Raw genomic sequence first — 9,736 nt, 5'->3', positions numbered from 1 at the left:
AAATGCAAATCAAAACCACAATGAGATACCATCTCATACCATTTAGAATGGCGATCATTAAAAAGTCAGGAAACAACAGATGCTGGAGAGGATTTGGAGAAATAGGAACACTTTTACACTGTTGGTGGGAGTGTAAATTAGTTCAACCATTGTGGAAGACAGTGTGGCAATTCCTCAAGGATCTAGAACTAGAAATACCATTTGACCCAGCAATCCCATTACTGGATTACCAAAAGGATTATATACCAAAAGGGTTATAAATCATGCTACTATAAAGACACATGTACACGTATGTTTACTGTGGCACAATTCACAATAGCAAAGACTTGGAACCAACCCAAATGTCCATCTATGATAGACTGGAAAATGTGGCACATATACACCATGGAATACTATGCAGCCATTAAGAAAGGATTTCATGTCCTTTGCAGGGACATGGATGAAGCTAGAAACCATCATTCTCAGCAAAATATCATAAGGACAGAAAACCAAACACCACATGTTCTCACTCATAAGTGGGAGTTGAACAATTAAAACACATGGACACAGGGAGGGGATCATCAAACACCGGGGCCTGTCATGGGGTGGGGAGCTAGGGAAGGGATAGCATTAGGAGAAATACCTAATGTAGATAACAAGTTGATGGGTACAGCAAACCAACATGGCCCATGTATACCTATGTAACAAACCTGTACATGGTGCACATGTACCCTAGGTCTTAAAGTATAATTAAAAAGGAAGGAAGGAAGGAAGGAAGGAAGGAAGGAAGGAAGGAAGGAAGGAAGGAAGGAAGGAAGGAAGGAAGGGAGGAAGGGAGGAAGGGAGGAAGGGAGGAAGGGAGGAAGGGAGGAAGGGAGGAAGGGAGGAAGGGAGGAAGGGAGGAAGGGAGGAAGGGAGGAAGGGAGGAAAGAGTGAAGACAGGGGTTGGTGGGTGTCCTTGAGCCCTCAGGAATGAGATGGCGGTTCTCTGGAGGCTGAGTGCCCTTTGCAGTGCCCAAGGAAGCCGAGCTCTGTTGCTGCAAACCCCAGTGTTCAGACCTGCTCATATCTCAGCATTTCTTCAGGACCGACCTACACCAGACTGGTGTGGAGTGCAGCACATTCACTTGTCACTGAGCCACCATTCTGGTTCCAAGACTGCATGTCTCCACTGGACTAGTGAAAGGGTTGTCAGTGTTTTGCTCCTGGGTCGGCTTCTGGCTGCTTATTTGAATCCTTGCTCTGCGATGGACTACTCCCTGGCTGCAACCCTCACTCTTCATGGTCACTGGGGCTTTGAACAAGTTGTTACTATGTTCATAGGGACGTTTGGCAGAAAGCTGCCAAGGCAGGGCTTTTGGCAATTTCAGTTTTAAACTTTGCTGGGCTTTGCTATTTCAACCATCACGATGTGGACATCTGCAAAACTGTTGCCATGCTGTGGAAGCTCTGACCTTTCTGACTTAATACTTTGAAGAATTGATGTATGCTTCTTTTCCTCTGTGTTGTCATGCCGTTCAACTCACAATCAGGAAGAAATAGCAGATGAGTCCATTGGTGGACAGCCTTCTTCTCTTAATCACAAGATTATTTTCAGATTTTAATCTTTAAGGAAAAGGTTTGAGAGGAATTTTGTCTAAGAAGTTGTGAGACTGAGTTCTGTATTCTGGTGAGTTAATGGGGTTGCCTCCCAGCTTCTCAAAAGACTCATAGTGTAACAAAACATGATATATGAGCCTTTTAATTTATCAATCTCTTAAAGAGAATCCAGCTTTATTACTATTAATATATGATCAGACTTCTGTATTTGCCCTGGGAGTAGTGGACAAAGGGAAATACTGTTAATTCATGAATAAAAACTTTGCAGAAACTTAGATAGTGTTTAATTTTTTTAAACTTCCTTCTCTATTCAGTAGATACCACCTACTGATGGTTGCATATACTAGGAAAATTTTAAAATTAGGAAATGCTGACATCTCACATTATGAATTTCTAAATCTTAAGAAAAATAGCTTAGAGTACTTCTGAATATAGAGAGATTCCATTTAAGGGCAAGGTTCCCCTTGTAGATGTATCAAACTATTACAAAGTATAAACTGAGACTTAATCCTCAAATTTGTTCTACTTGTTCTAAAACAATCCGTCCACAAATATAAAACCATAAGTAATAAATCATTACGTTCACACTATGGGAATCTCTAATGTGAAAATGTATTCTATGAAAATAATTTTGAAAAAAAAATGTATAATTAAAAAATAAAAGATGAAGATAATTCATGGGAAGAAGTAAATTCACATTTTTCTTTCATAATTGAGATTTTATTGGCCGAGGATCAATACAGACATTTCAATTTGTACACAGTTCTTAACATACATACCAGAAATATAAAAGGCCATGTATTGTAAAAGTTATTCCAGTGACTTTCCAGCTTAAAATTTGGAAGCAAATTTTCCTTAAGAGGCTATCAAATACCAGTGTCTCCACGTTGATAAGCTGTTACATGCGTCCCACCAATTCACAACTGAATGGCATATACACTACATATTCAAATGTGTGGCACCTCCCCCCAACCTCACTCCCACTCTCACCATGTGATGTACCTGCTCCCACTTCACCTTCCACCAGGAGTAAAAGCTCCCTGAGGCCTCTCCAGAAGCCTAGCTGATGCTGGTGCCATGCTTGTACAGCCTGCAGAACTGTGAGTCAATGAAGTCTCTTTTCTTTATAAATTGCCCAGTCTCAGGTATTTCTTTATAGCAATGCAAGAATGGCCTAATGCAGGCTAAAATTGCTTGGTCATATGGAAACCCTATGTTTAACCATTGTGCACTGTTGTCCACAGTGGCTGCACCACTTCACATCCCCACCAGTAGTGGATGAGGGTTTCAGTTTCTCCACATCCTCACCACCACTTGTTATTTTCTGTTTTTTGATGATACCCATCCTAGGAGGTGTGAAGTTGGAGGATGGACAATTCTTGACTTCAAATTCTGAGACCATTTCATTTTACACCCTATGTGTCACTGTTCTCAGTTAACAGGTGTGAAAATGGAGGCACAAACTAATTCCCTGCTCAAGATCTTAAATGTTTTAGTGATGGAGCCGGTGTCTGCCTTGCAGACCAATGATCTTTCTACCAGGCTGTTGTGAAGTCTGTGGCCATTCTAGTCAGAAATCCAGAATGTGTATAAGTTTGTTTAAATATAGGGCTGATCTCAGGGGCTAATTGTGATGGCTGCTGGGAGTATGAAATATTATCTATCTTTTCTCCAATTACTTTCTTAATGTGGTATATTCTTGTTCTGCTCCATGTTATCAGAATCTGAAGCAGGTGTCCTCATTATCTGTGGTGTTCTTCTTGTCTTCTGCTAGACTTCAAATGCTTCAAGGGCAGCAATCATGTCCTTGTTCCCTCGGTATTGACAGTGCTGGGCACACTGCCTGGCACATGGTGGGCCCTCAAGTAATGTTTGATGAATTAAATTGGATAAATCAGTCAGACGTGTTAGAGAGTGAGTTTTTTATAATTCAGCTCTTCCAGAGAAAAAGATGAGACATAAATGGTAGCTGGTAAAAGAAGCCATTTTTCTTTGTTATGTATCACAATTTATTAATAATAACAGAACTAAGTTCAGGGCTTGGATGTATAAATCGACTAGCTAAGGCAAAATGCACATCAACATGCTGGCTGAACTGAGGCCTGCTGGCATATGATACTTTAGTCCACTTATAATTAATAAATGATGCAATTGTCCTGAACTATTCCTAGCCTCAAACTTCAAATTTTCCAAACATCTAAAATACACACTAGACTTTTCTCATTATGTTTATTATTGAATTTTTTGTAAAAAATTAAAATATATAGAAGTATATGGTGAGAAGTATAAATCCCCCTTCATCTCTCCCCACACTCCTACATGAATAGAACACTGAACTCTAAATTCTAAGGGCCACAGACATTTTGGAACTCTGTTTGAAAGAGTAAAGGATATGCTGGCCTTTCCTGGATTGACTTTCTTTTAACAGGAAACACAAAAGTAACCATCTTCAAATTCTGAATAAAGCAAATGGTCGCTGAATCAAAGAACTTTTTCTCAAGAGATATCTTTTGCCATGGGTAGATAATAAGTGTTGTGATTCAGTCTCAGCTAATCATGTAGAGTGGAAGCTCTCATTAATGATTTCTTTTCAGACAGGCTACCATTTGTATGCAAGGTACAATCCCACACACTTGTAAATGACAAAACACACAAACATGCATTTTTCTTCTCATCTAAAAAAGAAAAAGATTTCTCTCTCCAGGCATTTCCCCATTTCTCTGCTTTTCTTTTCATCAGAATTCCTCCAATGAGATGTCTTCACTCAAATTTCTCTCCTGTTCTCTTCAACTTTAATATGGTTTTTGCCGCACACTCTAAGAAATGACTCTTGCAAAGACCTCCACCTTGTTACCTTGTTAGCCTTGTGAAATCCGATGGTCCATTCTCATCCCTTTTCACTTACCTTCTCAGCAGCATGTGGCACCAGTGGACTCTCCTCCTCTTGGTGGCACTGACTTCACTGGTTTCCAAGACACCACAGTCTCCTGGCCTCACTCCCACCTCACAGGTCTCTCCTCCTCAGTGGCCATTGATGGTCGCTCCTCTTCTCCTCCACTTTCAAGATAGGGTGACCCTCCGATAGGTCCTGGGAAATTCTTCTCCATCCACACTCACTCCTTTCTCAGTGGGGGTTAGGCTCTCTGACTCTACAGACAGTGTGCCATCTACATGCTGATGATTCCCAATCCATGTTTGTAGCTCAGGCATCTCCCTAATCCAGCCACCTTACTCTATAGCTCTGTTCACATGTCTAGCAGACGTCTCAGACACAACCCATCCTCTCCATCTTCCCCTCCACACCTGCTTCAGCTCCAGACGTCCTCATTTTATTTCATGGCAACTCCACCTTCCCAGTAGCTCAGATCAAAAATTCTGAAGTCTTTTTTGACTCCTCTCTTGGATACTGCACACCAAATCTGCAAGAGATTTCTACCTGTCTTAATTTCAAAATAGATCAGAATTTACCCACCTCCCACTGCCCCACAGATCCAAGCCACCATCCTCTCCAGCCTGAATCACTGCAATTTCCTCCTAATCTTCCAACTTCCATCCTGGTTCCTGTTCAGTCTGTTCCCCACAGTCACCAAAGTGATCCCATTTAAGCACATTAGATCATGTCACTCCCCCTCTCATGACCTACATGACTCCTTATCTCACTTAAGGTAAGGGGAAGAGTCCATACAGTGACCCACAGGCCCTCACAGTTTTGTCCCCCACTATTTTTCTAAACTCATTTCCTTCTGTGCTTCCCTCACTCACTTCTCTCGAACTACACTAGTCTTCCAGCCCTTTTCCAGATATCTTCATGGCTAACACCCTCACCCTCCTTCAAGTCTTTGCTAAAGTGCCACTTCTCACAATGCATGCATACCCAATTCACACTCCCTACCTCTAACCGTCAACTTTTTTATATCATTTTCTAATATATTATATATCTTATTTATCATATTGATAATTATTACTTAATTCTGTCTCCTCCCACTAGAATGTAAGTTCCATAAGGGCAGAGATTTTTGTCCGTTTTGCTCACTGATGTATTCCCAGTATCTAGGTGTTTAATAAATATTTTTACAAAATGAATGAATAAATTATAAACCCCCATAACTCTACCAGCTCTGAAAGTCTATGCCTTAAGCAGGCAGTTTCCCTCCCCCTTGCACACATTTTATTTTTCCATGAATTATCACAGTGAACACACCTCCTTAACTACTGCTATGTCAAGAAATAGATGACTACCAGAGTAGCAAATGATACCCTTTGCTTCTTATCCTTGGCATCTAGCATTACACCAGGCATCTAATAGGCATTCAATAAATGTCTGTGTAATTAATCAATTAATTAATATGATTCCAGCCATTTTTCTCAATAGCTGATTCACCACTCTGGTGCCTTGGAAAGAGCACAGCAAATTCAAAACCAAATGCGTGTAACAGCACACATTGCCCTTTTGGAAACTCTCAATTCACTGAATTATGCAGATTTTCCAAATGTTGACACATTTCACTACACAATATTTAAAAGTCATATTTGTTAATACTACCACCATCTCATCAGGAAAATCTTTAAGTGTTGGAAAGAGATCAAGCTTATGACAGCAGACACGTTTCCCCAAAATTCTTTCTCTTGAAAGCTCTAATTGTATCATTAGCAACAAAAATTATCAGTTAACTTATTTAAGGTATCGGGTTCATTTCATTCACATTTGAGAAAATGTCCACCAAATGTCCATGTCCGAGTAATCATTCTTCATCAGCATTCTTTCAAGTAAAAACAGTATTCCAAGAAAAGAGACAGATCAGTTCGCAACTCAATTGCTCTAGTGCTTTTCCTCAAGACAGCCCTTGTACAGCCCAAGTGCCTTATGCATGCTTTGCATACTTTCCATACCACAGTGAATATTAAAAAGACATTTACAACATGATCAAGATTATTAAATTTAAATTATTTGACTGCTTTTCCTGCTTCGTCAAGGACATTCTTGCGTAAAACTGTGTTTTGTTCCAGTTTTTTCTTTTGAAAGTGCCTGACAATGAAGAATACGATGACTACTAGCACAGTTTGGTGTTACTGCTCTGATTCCCACTAAGGCACCCAAAGTTTTACCCTTCATTGCCTTTGTACAGTCGGTGTAAATGTCGACACATGGTGGGGTTTGGCGGGAGAAAGCAGTATCTTGGTGTTGTTATGAAAATAGTTTTGACCTCACGACTTGTCTCAGGACCCCCTAGGAGTCCACAGACCATACTTTGAGAACTGCTGGCTTATGACATTGCAACGGCTCATTCACATTACAATAAATTAAAATTTTTCCCAAGAATGTAAAGAAATCACTGCATACATAATTGTTAACATTCATATTTCACAGCTAAAACATTCTTGGAAAAAATTATTAGAACAAAGTTGGTGGACTCAAACCATTCCATTTCAAAAGTTTCTACAAAGCTTCAGTAATCAAGACAGTGTGGTACTGGCATAGACATATGCATATATATTATAGAACTGAGAGGCCAGAAATAAACTCCAACCTTTAATTTTCAACAAAGGGGCCAAGGCAATTCCACAGGGAAAGAATAGTCTTTTCAAAAGATAATGCTGGACAGCTGAATATTCACATGCAAAAGAATGAAGTTGGACCCCACATCAGCCATACACAAAAATTAACTCAAACTATATGAGAAATTTAACTTTAAAAAAAGGCCTAAAGGTAAAAACAAAATAGAACTATAACAATCTTAGAAGAAAATGTAGGAGTAAATCTTTATGATGTTGGATTAGTTAATAATTTATTAGACATCACACCAAAGGCAAAAGGGATTAAAAAGATTAAGTTGTAAGTCATTAAAATTAGAAACTTTTGTGCTTCGAAAGACATCATCAAGAAAAAAAAGACAACCCACAGACTTGGAGAAAATATTTGCAAATCATATGTCTGATAACAAATTCGTATCCAGAATGTTTAAAGGACACTTATACCTCAATAATAAAAAGACAAATAACACAATTTCCTGGCTAACCCGGTGAAACCCCATCTCTAGTAAAAAATACAAAAAAATAGCCGGGCGAGATGGTGGGCGTCTGTAGTCCCAGCTACTTGGGAGGCTGAGGCAGGAGAATGGCGTGAACCCGGGAGGCGGAGCTTGCAGTGAGCCGAGATCCGGCCACTGCACTCCAGCCTGGGCGACAGAGCGAGACTCCGTCTCAAAAAAAAAAAAAAAAAAAAAAAAAAAAAAGAGCAAATAATTTGAATAGACATTTTGCCAAAGAAGATATATGAGTGGCAAGTAGGCACATGAAAAGAAACTCAACATCATTCATCATTAGGGAAATACAAGTCAAAACCACAATGAGATGCTATTTCACACCCACTAAAATAGTGATTATTTTTTTAAAATATATTGAAATGATGTAGAGAAATTAGAACCTTTGTACATTGTTGGTGGAAATACAAATTGATACAGCCACTTTGGAAAACAGTTTAGAAGTTTCTCAAAATGTTAAATATACAGTTACCACATGACCAAGCAATTCCACTCTTAGGTATAGACCCAACAGAAATCAGAACATATGTCCACATAAAGATTTGTACATAAATGTTCACAGAAGCATTATTCATAATAGCTAAAAAGGGGAAACAACCCAAATGTCCATCAACCAATGAATGGACAAATAAAATGTGCTATATCCATATAACGGATTATCTGGTAATAAAAAGGAATGAAGTACTGATACATGTTATGCTGTAGATGAAACTCAAAAGCATTATGCTAAGAGAACACAGTCAGTCACAAAAGACCACATACTGTATGGTTCATTTATAAGAAATGTCCAGAATAGGCAAATTCCATAGAGACATAGATTGCAGGTTGCCTAAAGAGAGTGACTGCTAATGGATACAAGGCTTCTTCGGGGATAATGAAGATGTTCTAGAATTAGATTATGGTGATGGCTGCACGACTCTGCAAATATACTAAAATCCATTGACTCATACACTCTAAATGGGTGACCTTTATGGTGTGTGAATTATGTCTCATAAAGTTGTTAGAAGTCAACATAAATGGAAGAAGAGCAACCATTCACATAAAAATAAACAAAATTGTCAATGTTTTCTTTAAGAATTTTTCAGTAGGTGTAGTTAATTACAATTTGACTTTTTTAGGTCTGCACTAAAATTACTCACCCAGTAGCAGGGTACCTTATTGCTATTACAGAAAATGATGAACCTTTGATACACCTGTAATATCTGAGAAAAAGAAACAGAGGGGTCTCAGCAGGGCTCCCTTCTAAAGTCACTTGATTTCTAAAGAAGTAACCACTAGGTTTGAAGTCATCAGAGTGTTAACTATGGGGATGGTTGGTTCAGTACCCAACATCCTGACAGCACATCTGACCATTTGTATTGTATTGGAGACCACATCCTCAGCTCAGAAAGAGAGCTGGACTCATTTCTGATAGAAAGCACACTGCATACTGTTCCTCCAGGGACTGAAGTTGACTCTTCTTAGAGCGAGACATTCCCCAACATTGGAACAAAAATGACTCCCACTTCTTTTCTCAGCTAAACCTGTTCAGAAGAAAGAAAGAAAGAAAGGCAGGAAAGGAGGGTGGGAGGGAAACTCAGAGATACTTTCAGTATCTAAAGTTGTGAAACTAGACAATCAGGAACGCACAGTCAGAGAGCTGGAAAGGGCCAAGAGCCCCTACCCCCTCCAGCCCATGTCCCCACACCTGCCACAGACCAGATAGGAGCACAATAAACACTCACCACAAAGTGGGGAAGGAAAATCCAGGCAGGAGCCTCTATGTAAATAAATCTCCCTCCTGTCCTCACCTTGCACTTGGTCTGCTAATTCTTATATAACCCAAGGAGATAGCTAGAAAGAAGTTTGATTGGTGACCAATTTTGAGGACTTTTATTAAAACTCTAATTTAGGTCTTCAAGAGTTTCCATTCATGGATACTGTAGATAATATTGCAGATGATGAAAGCATCTTCAAAATCTTAGCTGAGACACTTTACAGTCTTCCCTGGTGTACTCTGATGGCAACAAGGTCCCTTGCCCCCCTCCCACCTTGTAGAATTCCAGCGCCCCCCTCAACAGTCCTAGCAAAGGAAAACATGCCTGCTGACAGTGAGCCATCATCCACCATTCTCACTT

At 39.6% G+C, this 9,736-nt stretch overlaps 1 pseudogene; it reads left to right on the top strand.

The window, feature by feature from the left end:
- The first annotated feature begins 668 nt into the window (after nt 1-668).
- Nucleotides 669-1,432, top strand: LOC119628302 (succinate dehydrogenase [ubiquinone] cytochrome b small subunit, mitochondrial pseudogene; annotated as a pseudogene).
- Nucleotides 1,433-9,736: the final 8,304 nt, after the last annotated feature.

Source organism: Chlorocebus sabaeus, chromosome 4 (assembly GCF_047675955.1).
Source record: "Chlorocebus sabaeus isolate Y175 chromosome 4, mChlSab1.0.hap1, whole genome shotgun sequence".
NCBI lineage: Eukaryota > Metazoa > Chordata > Mammalia > Primates > Cercopithecidae > Chlorocebus > Chlorocebus sabaeus.
Note: the sequence above shows the minus strand (reverse complement) of the source record. Positions and strands in the feature narration are given on the sequence as shown.